The sequence below is a fragment of the Phyllobates terribilis genome, unplaced genomic scaffold (assembly GCF_046119375.1).
Source record: "Phyllobates terribilis strain yellow unplaced genomic scaffold, ASM4611937v1 Scaffold_74__1_contigs__length_7073193, whole genome shotgun sequence".
In the NCBI taxonomy this organism is placed as follows: Eukaryota; Metazoa; Chordata; class Amphibia; order Anura; family Dendrobatidae; genus Phyllobates; species Phyllobates terribilis.
This window is the reverse complement of record NW_027362834.1, coordinates 3649898-3663903: the sequence shown is the minus strand read 5'-3', so window position 1 is coordinate 3663903 and position 14006 is coordinate 3649898. Positions and strand designations below refer to the sequence as shown.

The following is a 14006-nucleotide window of genomic DNA, read 5'->3' as shown; positions in this document are numbered from 1 at the left end:
TTATGGCGGTCTCTGTGAGCTTCTCAGTGACATTCAGCCATCCAGGTATCCCGCCTGCAGTAGACGGAATGTGGCAATGGAACGCTGGCTGCGCGTGTCATAATAGGCTCTGAGCCTTTATATACCTGCGCACAGCAGCAGCCACCTTCAGTCTGCTGCTGGACAGCCAGCAGCAGCAGCAGCAGGAGAGGTAATTAATCAGCAACCCTCCTGCTAAGGGTAGACAGCTGCTCGTTCCACCCCCCCCCCGCCTTAATTGGTTCTCCTCCCTTCCAACGGTGTTGAGGCGGGTGGGAACAGCCGGGGGTTGAGGGTACTGTGCTAAAAGAGGTGGAGTTATGCAGATCTAAAACGCGTGGATTGCAGCAGCAGCAAGCCGAAAAGTGCAGGCATGTGAGGGATCTAGAGGTTGACAGCATGTCTTCTTAACGGGAGTCCAGGTGGCCATCTCCACAAATGGACTTTTCAGAATCCTTGGGTGGCACCGTAGTCGGAAACCAATTCTGGTTATCGCTTCTCGGCCTTTTGGCTAAGATCAAGTGTAGTATCTGTTCTTATCAGTTTAATATCTGATACGTCCCCTATCTGGGGACCATATATTAAATGGATTTTTAGAACAGGGAGATGGAAAAAGAGCTTGCTCTGTCCACTCCACGCATTGACCTGGTATTGCAGTATCTCCAGGACCGGTGCACCCCTTCTTTAATGCAGTTTCTAAAATCAGAAAGAATTGAATTCAATGCTTTTTGTTCATTTTGCTTGTTTGTCGGATTTTGGGATGGACTCCTTGGCTTTGCTTTTCTTCTCCTCATTGGATTTTTCATGTTAAAAGTTGCAGAAGCCAGATGACAAGCTCATTTTGGTTCAACTTCAGCAACTCTACATTGCATTGCCATGTAATGTAATGTAATGCAATGCTATCTATCTAGCTCTCCCTCTATACTTCCTTTTGGATAAACAGACATATTAGGCAAGCATTTTGGAGCTTTCACCTAAATAACTACAGGTGGTGAGATAAGCTGCACAATATAATTGACCTTTCAGTATATTGTTGCACACACACCATCTATTTAGCAAATGCCCTTGTTATCAACAGCAGCCTTTTAAACTCACCTGAGCTAACAGGTATGTGAGCTGGTTACTCTGCTGCGCTTAAAATTTCTTTTTTGGTTTGCTACAATGCCTTTTCTGAAACGTTGTCTCCCTCTGCTGGAACACTGACTTCTTTCATTTAATGCCTGCAGACTATAAAAGAGAAACCAACCCAAAAAGTTTGGTTGATTAGTCTGTGGCATTCTTTTAAACTGTTGCTTATGGCGGTCTCTGTGAGCTTCTCAGTGACATTCAGCCATCCAGGTATCCCGCCTGCAGTAGACGGAATGTGGCAATGGAACGCTGGCTGCGCGTGTCATAATAGGCTCTGAGCCTTTATATACCTGCGCACAGCAGCAGCCACCTTCAGTCTGCTGCTGGACAGCCAGCAGCAGCAGCAGCAGCAGGAGAGGTAATTAATCAGCAACCCTCCTGCTAAGGGTAGACAGCTGCTCGTTCCACCCCCCCCCCCCGCCTTAATTGGTTCTCCTCCCTTCCAACGGTGTTGAGGCGGGTGGGAACAGCCGGGGGTTGAGGGTACTGTGCTAAAAGAGGTGGAGTTATGCAGATCTAAAACGCGTGGATTGCAGCAGCAGCAAGCCGAAAAGTGCAGGCATGTGAGGGATCTAGAGGTTGACAGCATGTCTTCTTAACGGGAGTCCAGGTGGCCATCTCCACAAATGGACTTTTCAGAATCCTTGGGTGGCACCGTAGTCGGAAACCAATTCTGGTTATCGCTTCTCGGCCTTTTGGCTAAGATCAAGTGTAGTATCTGTTCTTATCAGTTTAATATCTGATACGTCCCCTATCTGGGGACCATATATTAAATGGATTTTTAGAACAGGGAGATGGAAAAAGAGCTTGCTCTGTCCACTCCACGCATTGACCTGGTATTGCAGTATCTCCAGGACCGGTGCACCCCTTCTTTAATGCAGTTTCTAAAATCAGAAAGAATTGAATTCAATGCTTTTTGTTCATTTTGCTTGTTTGTCGGATTTTGGGATGGACTCTTTGGCTTTGCTTTTCTTCTCCTCATTGGATTTTTCATGTTAAAAGTTGCAGAAGCCAGATGACAAGCTCATTTTGGTTCAACTTCAGCAACTGTGCATTGCATTGCCATGTAATGTAATGTAATGCAATGCTATCTATCTAGCTCTCCCTCTATACTTCCTTTTGGATAAACAGACATATTAGGCAAGCATTTTGGAGCTTTCACCTAAATAACTACAGGTGGTGAGATAAGCTGCACAATATAATTGACCTTTCAGTATATTGTTGCACACACACCATCTATTTAGCAAATGCCCTTGTTATCAACAGCAGCCTTTTAAACTCACCTGAGCTAACAGGTATGTGAGCTGGTTACTCTGCTGCGCTTAAAATTTCTTTTTTGGTTTGCTACAATGCCTTTTCTGAAACGTTGTCTCCCTCTGCTGGAACACTGACTTCTTTCATTTAATGCCTGCAGACTATAAAAGAGAAACCAACCCAAAAAGTTTGGTTGATTAGTCTGTGGCATTCTTTTAAACTGTTGCTTATGGCGGTCTCTGTGAGCTTCTCAGTGACATTCAGCCATCCAGGTATCCCGCCTGCAGTAGACGGAATGTGGCAATGGAACGCTGGCTGCGCGTGTCATAATAGGCTCTGAGCCTTTATATACCTGCGCACAGCAGCAGCCACCTTCAGTCTGCTGCTGGACAGCCAGCAGCAGCAGCAGCAGGAGAGGTAATTAATCAGCAACCCTCCTGCTAAGGGTAGACAGCTGCTCGTTCCACCCCCCCCCCGCCTTAATTGGTTCTCCTCCCTTCCAACGGTGTTGAGGCGGGTGGGAACAGCCGGGGGTTGAGGGTACTGTGCTAAAAGAGGTGGAGTTATGCAGATCTAAAACGCGTGGATTGCAGCAGCAGCAAGCCGAAAAGTGCAGGCATGTGAGGGATCTAGAGGTTGACAGCATGTCTTCTTAACGGGAGTCCAGGTGGCCATCTCCACAAATGGACTTTTCAGAATCCTTGGGTGGCACCGTAGTCGGAAACCAATTCTGGTTATCGCTTCTCGGCCTTTTGGCTAAGATCAAGTGTAGTATCTGTTCTTATCAGTTTAATATCTGATACGTCCCCTATCTGGGGACCATATATTAAATGGATTTTTAGAACAGGGAGATGGAAAAAGAGCTTGCTCTGTCCACTCCACGCATTGACCTGGTATTGCAGTATCTCCAGGACCGGTGCACCCCTTCTTTAATGCAGTTTCTAAAATCAGAAAGAATTGAATTCAATGCTTTTTGTTCATTTTGCTTGTTTGTCGGATTTTGGGATGGACTCTTTGGCTTTGCTTTTCTTCTCCTCATTGGATTTTTCATGTTAAAAGTTGCAGAAGCCAGATGACAAGCTCATTTTGGTTCAACTTCAGCAACTGTGCATTGCATTGCCATGTAATGTAATGTAATGCAATGCTATCTATCTAGCTCTCCCTCTATACTTCCTTTTGGATAAACAGACATATTAGGCAAGCATTTTGGAGCTTTCACCTAAATAACTACAGGTGGTGAGATAAGCTGCACAATATAATTGACCTTTCAGTATAATGTTGCACACACACCATCTATTTAGCAAATGCCCTTGTTATCAACAGCAGCCTTTTAAACTCACCTGAGCTAACAGGTATGTGAGCTGGTTACTCTGCTGCGCTTAAAATTTCTTTTTTGGTTTGCTACAATGCCTTTTCTGAAACGTTGTCTCCCTCTGCTGGAACACTGACTTCTTTCATTTAATGCCTGCAGACTATAAAAGAGAAACCAACCCAAAAAGTTTGGTTGATTAGTCTGTGGCATTCTTTTAAACTGTTGCTTATGGCGGTCTCTGTGAGCTTTTCAGTGATATTCAGCCATCCAGGTATCCCGCCTGCAGTAGACGGAATGTGGCAATGGAACGCTGGCTGCGCGTGTCATAATAGGCTCTGAGCCTTTATATACCTGCGCACAGCAGCAGCCACCTTCAGTCTGCTGCTGGACAGCCAGCAGCAGCAGCAGCAGGAGAGGTAATTAATCAGCAACCCTCTTGCTAAGGGTAGACAGCTGCTCGTTCCACCCCCCCCCGCCTTAATTGGTTCTCCTCCCTTCCAACGGTGTTGAGGCGGGTGGGAACAGCCGGGGGTTGAGGGTACTGTGCTAAAAGAGGTGGAGTTATGCAGATCTAAAACGCGTGGATTGCAGCAGCAGCAAGCCGAAAAGTGCAGGCATGTGAGGGATCTAGAGGTTGACAGCATGTCTTCTTAACGGGAGTCCAGGTGGCCATCTCCACAAATGGACTTTTCAGAATCCTTGGGTGGCACCGTAGTCGGAAACCAATTCTGGTTATCGCTTCTCGGCCTTTTGGCTAAGATCAAGTGTAGTATCTGTTCTTATCAGTTTAATATCTGATACGTCCCCTATCTGGGGACCATATATTAAATGGATTTTTAGAACAGGGAGATGGAAAAAGAGCTTGCTCTGTCCACTCCACGCATTGACCTGGTATTGCAGTATCTCCAGGACCGGTGCACCCCTTCTTTAATGCAGTTTCTAAAATCAGAAAGAATTGAATTCAATGCTTTTTGTTCATTTTGCTTGTTTGTCGGATTTTGGGATGGACTCTTTGGCTTTGCTTTTCTTCTCCTCATTGGATTTTTCATGTTAAAAGTTGCAGAAGCCAGATGACAAGCTCATTTTGGTTCAACTTCAGCAACTGTGCATTGCATTGCCATGTAATGTAATGTAATGCAATGCTATCTATCTAGCTCTCCCTCTATACTTCCTTTTGGATAAACAGACATATTAGGCAAGCATTTTGGAGCTTTCACCTAAATAACTACAGGTGGTGAGATAAGCTGCACAATATAATTGACCTTTCAGTATATTGTTGCACACACACCATCTATTTAGCAAATGCCCTTGCTATCAACAGCAGCCTTTTAAACTCACCTGAGCTAACAGGTATGTGAGCTGGTTACTCTGCTGCGCTTAAAATTTCTTTTTTGGTTTGCTACAATGCCTTTTCTGAAACGTTGTCTCCCTCTGCTGGAACACTGACTTCTTTCATTTAATGCCTGCAGACTATAAAAGAGAAACCAACCCAAAAAGTTTGGTTGATTAGTCTGTGGCATTCTTTTAAACTGTTGCTTATGGCGGTCTCTGTGAGCTTCTCAGTGACATTCAGCCATCCAGGTATCCCGCCTGCAGTAGACGGAATGTGGCAATGGAACGCTGGCTGCGCGTGTCATAATAGGCTCTGAGCCTTTATATATCTGCGCACAGCAGCAGCCACCTTCAGTCTGCTGCTGGACAGCCAGCAGCAGCAGCAGCAGGAGAGGTACTTAATCAGCAACCCTCCTGCTAAGGGTAGACAGCTGCTCGTTCCACCCCCCCCCCCCGCCTTAATTGGTTCTCCTCCCTTCCAACGGTGTTGAGGCGGGTGGGAACAGCCGGGGGTTGAGGGTACTGTGCTAAAAGAGGTGGAGTTATGCAGATCTAAAACGCGTGGATTGCAGCAGCAGCAAGCCGAAAAGTGCAGGCATGTGAGGGATCTAGAGGTTGACAGCATGTCTTCTTAACGGGAGTCCAGGTGGCCATCTCCACAAATGGACTTTTTAGAATCCTTGGGTGGCACCGTAGTCGGAAACCAATTCTGGTTATCGCTTCTCGGCCTTTTGGCTAAGATCAAGTGTAGTATCTGTTCTTATCAGTTTAATATCTGATACGTCCCCTATCTGGGGACCATATATTAAATGGATTTTTAGAACAGGGAGATGGAAAAAGAGCTTGCTCTGTCCACTCCACGCATTGACCTGGTATTGCAGTATCTCCAGGACCGGTGCACCCCTTCTTTAATGCAGTTTCTAAAATCAGAAAGAATTGAATTCAATGCTTTTTGTTCATTTTGCTTGTTTGTCGGATTTTGGGATGGACTCTTTGGCTTTGCTTTTCTTCTCCTCATTGGATTTTTCATGTTAAAAGTTGCAGAAGCCAGATGACAAGCTCATTTTGGTTCAACTTCAGCAACTGTGCATTGCATTGCCATGTAATGTAATGTAATGCAATGCTATCTATCTAGCTCTCCCTCTATACTTCCTTTTGGATAAACAGACATATTAGGCAAGCATTTTGGAGCTTTCACCTAAATAACTACAGGTGGTGAGATAAGCTGCACAATATAATTGACCTTTCAGTATATTGTTGCACACACACCATCTATTTAGCAAATGCCCTTGTTATCAACAGCAGCCTTTTAAACTCACCTGAGCTAACAGGTATGTGAGCTGGTTACTCTGCTGCGCTTAAAATTTCTTTTTTGGTTTGCTACAATGCCTTTTCTGAAACGTTGTCTCCCTCTGCTGGAACACTGACTTCTTTCATTTAATGCCTGCAGACTATAAAAGAGAAACCAACCCAAAAAGTTTGGTTGATTAGTCTGTGGCATTCTTTTAAACTGTTGCTTATGGCGTTCTCTGTGAGCTTCTCAGTGACATTCAGCCATCCAGGTATCCCGCCTGCAGTAGACGGAATGTGGCAATGGAACGCTGGCTGCGCGTGTCATAATAGGCTCTGAGCCTTTATATACCTGCGCACAGCAGCAGCCACCTTCAGTCTGCTGCTGGACAGCCAGCAGCAGCAGCAGCAGGAGAGGTAATTAATCAGCAACCCTCCTGCTAAGGGTAGACAGCTGCTCGTTCCACCCCCCCCCCCGCCTTAATTGGTTCTCCTCCCTTCCAACGGTGTTGAGGCGGGTGGGAACAGCCGGGGGTTGAGGGTACTGTGCTAAAAGAGGTGGAGTTATGCAGATCTAAAACGCGTGGATTGCAGCAGCAGCAAGCCGAAAAGTGCAGGCATGTGAGGGATCTAGAGGTTGACAGCATGTCTTCTTAACGGGAGTCCAGGTGGCCATCTCCACAAATGGACTTTTCAGAATCCTTGGGTGGCACCGTAGTCGGAAACCAATTCTGGTTATCGCTTCTCGGCCTTTTGGCTAAGATCAAGTGTAGTATCTGTTCTTATCAGTTTAATATCTGATACGTCCCCTATCTGGGGACCATATATTAAATGGATTTTTAGAACAGGGAGATGGAAAAAGAGCTTGCTCTGTCCACTCCACGCATTGACCTGGTATTGCAGTATCTCCAGGACCGGTGCACCCCTTCTTTAATGCAGTTTCTAAAATCAGAAAGAATTGAATTCAATGCTTTTTGTTCATTTTGCTTGTTTGTCGGATTTTGGGATGGACTCTTTGGCTTTGCTTTTCTTCTCCTCATTGGATTTTTCATGTTAAAAGTTGCAGAAGCCAGATGACAAGCTCATTTTGGTTCAACTTCAGCAACTGTGCATTGCATTGCCATGTAATGTAATGTAATGCAATGCTATCTATCTAGCTCTCCCTCTATACTTCCTTTTGGATAAACAGACATATTAGGCAAGCATTTTGGAGCTTTCACCTAAATAACTACAGGTGGTGAGATAAGCTGCACAATATAATTGACCTTTCAGTATATTGTTGCACACACACCATCTATTTAGCAAATGCCCTTGTTATCAACAGCAGCCTTTTAAACTCACCTGAGCTAACAGGTATGTGAGCTGGTTACTCTGCTGCGCTTAAAATTTCTTTTTTGGTTTGCTACAATGCCTTTTCTGAAACGTTGTCTCCCTCTGCTGGAACACTGACTTCTTTCATTTAATGCCTGCAGACTATAAAAGAGAAACCAACCCAAAAAGTTTGGTTGATTAGTCTGTGGCATTCTTTTAAACTGTTGCTTATGGCGGTCTCTGTGAGCTTCTCAGTGACATTCAGCCATCCAGGTATCCCGCCTGCAGTAGACGGAATGTGGCAATGGAACGCTGGCTGCGCGTGTCATAATAGGCTCTGAGCCTTTATATACCTGCGCACAGCAGCAGCCACCTTCAGTCTGCTGCTGGACAGCCAGCAGCAGCAGCAGCAGGAGAGGTAATTAATCAGCAACCCTCCTGCTAAGGGTAGACAGCTGCTCGTTCCACCCCCCCCCCTGCCTTAATTGGTTCTCCTCCCTTCCAACGGTGTTGAGGCGGGTGGGAACAGCCGGGGGTTGAGGGTACTGTGCTAAAAGAGGTGGAGTTATGCAGATCTAAAACGCGTGGATTGCAGCAGCAGCAAGCCGAAAAGTGCAGGCATGTGAGGGATCTAGAGGTTGACAGCATGTCTTCTTAACGGGAGTCCAGGTGGCCATCTCCACAAATGGATTTTTCAGAATCCTTGGGTGGCACCGTAGTCGGAAACCAATTCTGGTTATCGCTTCTCGGCCTTTTGGCTAAGATCAAGTGTAGTATCTGTTCTTATCAGTTTAATATCTGATACGTCCCCTATCTGGGGACCATATATTAAATGGATTTTTAGAACAGGGAGATGGAAAAAGAGCTTGCTCTGTCCACTCCACGCATTGACCTGGTATTGCAGTATCTCCAGGACCGGTGCACCCCTTCTTTAATGCAGTTTCTAAAATCAGAAAGAATTGAATTCAATGCTTTTTGTTCATTTTGCTTGTTTGTCGGATTTTGGGATGGACTCTTTGGCTTTGCTTTTCTTCTCCTCATTGGATTTTTCATGTTAAAAGTTGCAGAAGCCAGATGACAAGCTCATTTTGGTTCAACTTCAGCAACTGTGCATTGCATTGCCATGTAATGTAATGTAATGCAATGCTATCTATCTAGCTCTCCCTCTATACTTCCTTTTGGATAAACAGACATATTAGGCAAGCATTTTGGAGCTTTCACCTAAATAACTACAGGTGGTGAGATAAGCTGCACAATATAATTGACCTTTCAGTATATTGTTGCACACACACCATCTATTTAGCAAATGCCCTTGTTATCAACAGCAGCCTTTTAAACTCACCTGAGCTAACAGGTATGTGAGCTGGTTACTCTGCTGCGCTTAAAATTTCTTTTTTGGTTTGCTACAATGCCTTTTCTGAAACGTTGTCTCCCTCTGCTGGAACACTGACTTCTTTCATTTAATGCCTGCAGACTATAAAAGAGAAACCAACCCAAAAAGTTTGGTTGATTAGTCTGTGGCATTCTTTTAAACTGTTGCTTATGGCGTTCTCTGTGAGCTTCTCAGTGACATTCAGCCATCCAGGTATCCCGCCTGCAGTAGACGGAATGTGGCAATGGAACGCTGGCTGCGCGTGTCATAATAGGCTCTGAGCCTTTATATACCTGCGCACAGCAGCAGCCACCTTCAGTCTGCTGCTGGACAGCCAGCAGCAGCAGCAGCAGGAGAGGTAATTAATCAGCAACCCTCCTGCTAAGGGTAGACAGCTGCTCGTTCCACCCCCCCCCCCGCCTTAATTGGTTCTCCTCCCTTCCAACGGTGTTGAGGCGGGTGGGAACAGCCGGGGGTTGAGGGTACTGTGCTAAAAGAGGTGGAGTTATGCAGATCTAAAACGCGTGGATTGCAGCAGCAGCAAGCCGAAAAGTGCAGGCATGTGAGGGATCTAGAGGTTGACAGCATGTCTTCTTAACGGGAGTCCAGGTGGCCATCTCCACAAATGGACTTTTCAGAATCCTTGGGTGGCACCGTAGTCGGAAACCAATTCTGGTTATCGCTTCTCGGCCTTTTGGCTAAGATCAAGTGTAGTATCTGTTCTTATCAGTTTAATATCTGATACGTCCCCTATCTGGGGACCATATATTAAATGGATTTTTAGAACAGGGAGATGGAAAAAGAGCTTGCTCTGTCCACTCCACGCATTGACCTGGTATTGCAGTATCTCCAGGACCGGTGCACCCCTTCTTTAATGCAGTTTCTAAAATCAGAAAGAATTGAATTCAATGCTTTTTGTTCATTTTGCTTGTTTGTCGGATTTTGGGATGGACTCTTTGGCTTTGCTTTTCTTCTCCTCATTGGATTTTTCATGTTAAAAGTTGCAGAAGCCAGATGACAAGCTCATTTTGGTTCAACTTCAGCAACTGTGCATTGCATTGCCATGTAATGTAATGTAATGCAATGCTATCTATCTAGCTCTCCCTCTATACTTCCTTTTGGATAAACAGACATATTAGGCAAGCATTTTGGAGCTTTCACCTAAATAACTACAGGTGGTGAGATAAGCTGCACAATATAATTGACCTTTCAGTATATTGTTGCACACACACCATCTATTTAGCAAATGCCCTTGTTATCAACAGCAGCCTTTTAAACTCCCCTGAGCTAACAGGTATGTGAGCTGGTTACTCTGCTGCGCTTAAAATTTCTTTTTTGGTTTGCTACAATGCCTTTTCTGAAACGTTGTCTCCCTCTGCTGGAACACTGACTTCTTTCATTTAATGCCTGCAGACTATAAAAGAGAAACCAACCCAAAAAGTTTGGTTGATTAGTCTGTGGCATTCTTTTAAACTGTTGCTTATGGCGGTCTCTGTGAGCTTCTCAGTGACATTCAGCCATCCAGGTATCCCGCCTGCAGTAGACGGAATGTGGCAATGGAACGCTGGCTGCGCGTGTCATAATAGGCTCTGAGCCTTTATATACCTGCGCACAGCAGCAGCCACCTTCAGTCTGCTGCTGGACAGCCAGCAGCAGCAGCAGCAGGAGAGGTAATTAATCAGCAACCCTCCTGCTAAGGGTAGACAGCTGCTCGTTCCACCCCCCCCCCTGCCTTAATTGGTTCTCCTCCCTTCCAACGGTGTTGAGGCGGGTGGGAACAGCCGGGGGTTGAGGGTACTGTGCTAAAAGAGGTGGAGTTATGCAGATCTAAAACGCGTGGATTGCAGCAGCAGCAAGCCGAAAAGTGCAGGCATGTGAGGGATCTAGAGGTTGACAGCATGTCTTCTTAACGGGAGTCCAGGTGGCCATCTCCACAAATGGACTTTTCAGAATCCTTGGGTGGCACCGTAGTCGGAAACCAATTCTGGTTATCGCTTCTCGGCCTTTTGGCTAAGATCAAGTGTAGTATCTGTTCTTATCAGTTTAATATCTGATACGTCCCCTATCTGGGGACCATATATTAAATGGATTTTTAGAACAGGGAGATGGAAAAAGAGCTTGCTCTGTCCACTCCACGCATTGACCTGGTATTGCAGTATCTCCAGGACCGGTGCACCCCTTCTTTAATGCAGTTTCTAAAATCAGAAAGAATTGAATTCAATGCTTTTTGTTCATTTTGCTTGTTTGTCGGATTTTGGGATGGACTCTTTGGCTTTGCTTTTCTTCTCCTCATTGGATTTTTCATGTTAAAAGTTGCAGAAGCCAGATGACAAGCTCATTTTGGTTCAACTTCAGCAACTGTGCATTGCATTGCCATGTAATGTAATGTAATGCAATGCTATCTATCTAGCTCTCCCTCTATACTTCCTTTTGGATAAACAGACATATTAGGCAAGCATTTTGGAGCTTTCACCTAAATAACTACAGGTGGTGAGATAAGCTGCACAATATAATTGACCTTTCAGTATATTGTTGCACACACACCATCTATTTAGCAAATGCCCTTGTTATCAACAGCAGCCTTTTAAACTCACCTGAGCTAACAGGTATGTGAGCTGGTTACTCTGCTGCGCTTAAAATTTCTTTTTTGGTTTGCTACAATGCCTTTTCTGAAACGTTGTCTCCCTCTGCTGGAACACTGACTTCTTTCATTTAATGCCTGCAGACTATAAAAGAGAAACCAACCCAAAAAGTTTGGTTGATTAGTCTGTGGCATTCTTTTAAACTGTTGCTTATGGCGGTCTCTGTGAGCTTCTCAGTGACATTCAGCCATCCAGGTATCCCGCCTGCAGTAGACGGAATGTGGCAATGGAACGCTGGCTGCGCGTGTCATAATAGGCTCTGAGCCTTTATATACCTGCGCACAGCAGCAGCCACCTTCAGTCTGCTGCTGGACAGCCAGCAGCAGCAGCAGCAGGAGAGGTAATTAATCAGCAACCCTCCTGCTAAGGGTAGACAGCTGCTCGTTCCACCCACCCCCCCGCCTTAATTGGTTCTCCTCCCTTCCAACGGTGTTGAGGCGGGTGGGAACAGCCGGGGGTTGAGGGTACTGTGCTAAAAGAGGTGGAGTTATGCAGATCTAAAACGCGTGGATTGCAGCAGCAGCAAGCCGAAAAGTGCAGGCATGTGAGGGATCTAGAGGTTGACAGCATGTCTTCTTAACGGGAGTCCAGGTGGCCATCTCCACAAATGGATTTTTCAGAATCCTTGGGTGGCACCGTAGTCGGAAACCAATTCTGGTTATCGCTTCTCGGCCTTTTGGCTAAGATCAAGTGTAGTATCTGTTCTTATCAGTTTAATATCTGATACGTCCCCTATCTGGGGACCATATATTAAATGGATTTTTAGAACAGGGAGATGGAAAAAGAGCTTGCTCTGTCCACTCCACGCATTGACCTGGTATTGCAGTATCTCCAGGACCGGTGCACCCCTTCTTTAATGCAGTTTCTAAAATCAGAAAGAATTGAATTCAATGCTTTTTGTTCATTTTGCTTGTTTGTCGGATTTTGGGATGGACTCTTTGGCTTTGCTTTTCTTCTCCTCATTGGATTTTTCATGTTAAAAGTTGCAGAAGCCAGATGACAAGCTCATTTTGGTTCAACTTCAGCAACTGTGCATTGCATTGCCATGTAATGTAATGTAATGCAATGCTATCTATCTAGCTCTCCCTCTATACTTCCTTTTGGATAAACAGACATATTAGGCAAGCATTTTGGAGCTTTCACCTAAATAACTACAGGTGGTGAGATAAGCTGCACAATATAATTGACCTTTCAGTATATTGTTGCACACACACCATCTATTTAGCAAATGCCCTTGTTATCAACAGCAGCCTTTTAAACTCACCTGAGCTAACAGGTATGTGAGCTGGTTACTCTGCTGCGCTTAAAATTTCTTTTTTGGTTTGCTACAATGCCTTTTCTGAAACGTTGTCTCCCTCTGCTGGAACACTGACTTCTTTCATTTAATGCCTGCAGACTATAAAAGAGAAACCAACCCAAAAAGTTTGGTTGATTAGCCTGTGGCATTCTTTTAAACTGTTGCTTATGGCGGTCTCTGTGAGCTTCTCAGTGACATTCAGCCATCCAGGTATCCCGCCTGCAGTAGACGGAATGTGGCAATGGAACGCTGGCTGCGCGTGTCATAATAGGCTCTGAGCCTTTATATACCTGCGCACAGCAGCAGCCACCTTCAGTCTGCTGCTGGACAGCCAGCAGCAGCAACAGCAGGAGAGGTAATTAATCAGCAACCCTCCTGCTAAGGGTAGACAGCTGCTCGTTCCACCCCCCCCCCCCGCCTTAATTGGTTCTCCTCCCTTCCAACGGTGTTGAGGCGGGTGGGAACAGCCGGGGGTTGAGGGTACTGTGCTAAAAGAGGTGGAGTTATGCAGATCTAAAACGCGTGGATTGCAGCAGCAGCAAGCCGAAAAGTGCAGGCATGTGAGGGATCTAGAGGTTGACAGCATGTCTTCTTAACGGGAGTCCAGGTGGCCATCTCCACAAATGGACTTTTCAGAATCCTTGGGTGGCACCGTAGTCGGAAACCAATTCTGGTTATCGCTTCTCGGCCTTTTGGCTAAGATCAAGTGTAGCATCTGTTCTTATCAGTTTAATATCTGATACGTCCCCTATCTGGGGACCATATATTAAATGGATTTTTAGAACAGGGAGATGGAAAAAGAGCTTGCTCTGTCCACTCCACGCATTGACCTGGTATTGCAGTATCTCCAGGACCGGTGCACCCCTTCTTTAATGCAGTTTCTAAAATCAGAAAGAATTGAATTCAATGCTTTTTGTTCATTTTGCTTGTTTGTCGGATTTTGGGATGGACTCTTTGGCTTTGCTTTTCTTCTCCTCATTGGATTTTTCATGTTAAAAGTTGCAGAAGCCAGATGACAAGCTCATTTTGGTTCAACTTCAGCAACTGTGC

The 14006-nt window shown here is 45.4% G+C and overlaps 11 non-coding genes across 11 annotated transcripts; all 11 read left to right on the top strand.

Annotated features, from left to right (window-relative positions):
* Positions 1-509: 509 nt before the first annotated feature.
* Positions 510-700, top strand: LOC141195208 (U2 spliceosomal RNA). The gene has a single exon (XR_012267810.1). It is a non-coding gene; the product is annotated as a U2 spliceosomal RNA (small nuclear RNA).
* A 1125-nt stretch (positions 701-1825) lies between these two features.
* LOC141195207 (U2 spliceosomal RNA) lies at positions 1826-2016 on the top strand. The gene has a single exon (XR_012267809.1). It is a non-coding gene; the product is annotated as a U2 spliceosomal RNA (small nuclear RNA).
* A 1120-nt stretch (positions 2017-3136) lies between these two features.
* Positions 3137-3327, top strand: LOC141195206 (U2 spliceosomal RNA). Its single transcript, XR_012267808.1, has one exon. It is a non-coding gene; the product is annotated as a U2 spliceosomal RNA (small nuclear RNA).
* A 1119-nt stretch (positions 3328-4446) lies between these two features.
* Positions 4447-4637, top strand: LOC141195205 (U2 spliceosomal RNA). The gene has a single exon (XR_012267807.1). It is a non-coding gene; the product is annotated as a U2 spliceosomal RNA (small nuclear RNA).
* Positions 4638-5759: 1122 nt separating this feature from the next.
* LOC141195203 (U2 spliceosomal RNA) lies at positions 5760-5950 on the top strand. The gene has a single exon (XR_012267805.1). It is a non-coding gene; the product is annotated as a U2 spliceosomal RNA (small nuclear RNA).
* A 1121-nt stretch (positions 5951-7071) lies between these two features.
* Positions 7072-7262, top strand: LOC141195201 (U2 spliceosomal RNA). The gene has a single exon (XR_012267804.1). It is a non-coding gene; the product is annotated as a U2 spliceosomal RNA (small nuclear RNA).
* A 1121-nt stretch (positions 7263-8383) lies between these two features.
* LOC141195200 (U2 spliceosomal RNA) lies at positions 8384-8574 on the top strand. The gene has a single exon (XR_012267803.1). It is a non-coding gene; the product is annotated as a U2 spliceosomal RNA (small nuclear RNA).
* A 1121-nt stretch (positions 8575-9695) lies between these two features.
* On the top strand, positions 9696-9886 carry LOC141195199 (U2 spliceosomal RNA). The gene has a single exon (XR_012267802.1). It is a non-coding gene; the product is annotated as a U2 spliceosomal RNA (small nuclear RNA).
* A 1121-nt stretch (positions 9887-11007) lies between these two features.
* LOC141195198 (U2 spliceosomal RNA) lies at positions 11008-11198 on the top strand. Its single transcript, XR_012267801.1, has one exon. It is a non-coding gene; the product is annotated as a U2 spliceosomal RNA (small nuclear RNA).
* A 1121-nt stretch (positions 11199-12319) lies between these two features.
* Positions 12320-12510, top strand: LOC141195197 (U2 spliceosomal RNA). Its single transcript, XR_012267800.1, has one exon. It is a non-coding gene; the product is annotated as a U2 spliceosomal RNA (small nuclear RNA).
* A 1122-nt stretch (positions 12511-13632) lies between these two features.
* On the top strand, positions 13633-13823 carry LOC141195971 (U2 spliceosomal RNA). The gene has a single exon (XR_012268541.1). It is a non-coding gene; the product is annotated as a U2 spliceosomal RNA (small nuclear RNA).
* Positions 13824-14006: the final 183 nt, after the last annotated feature.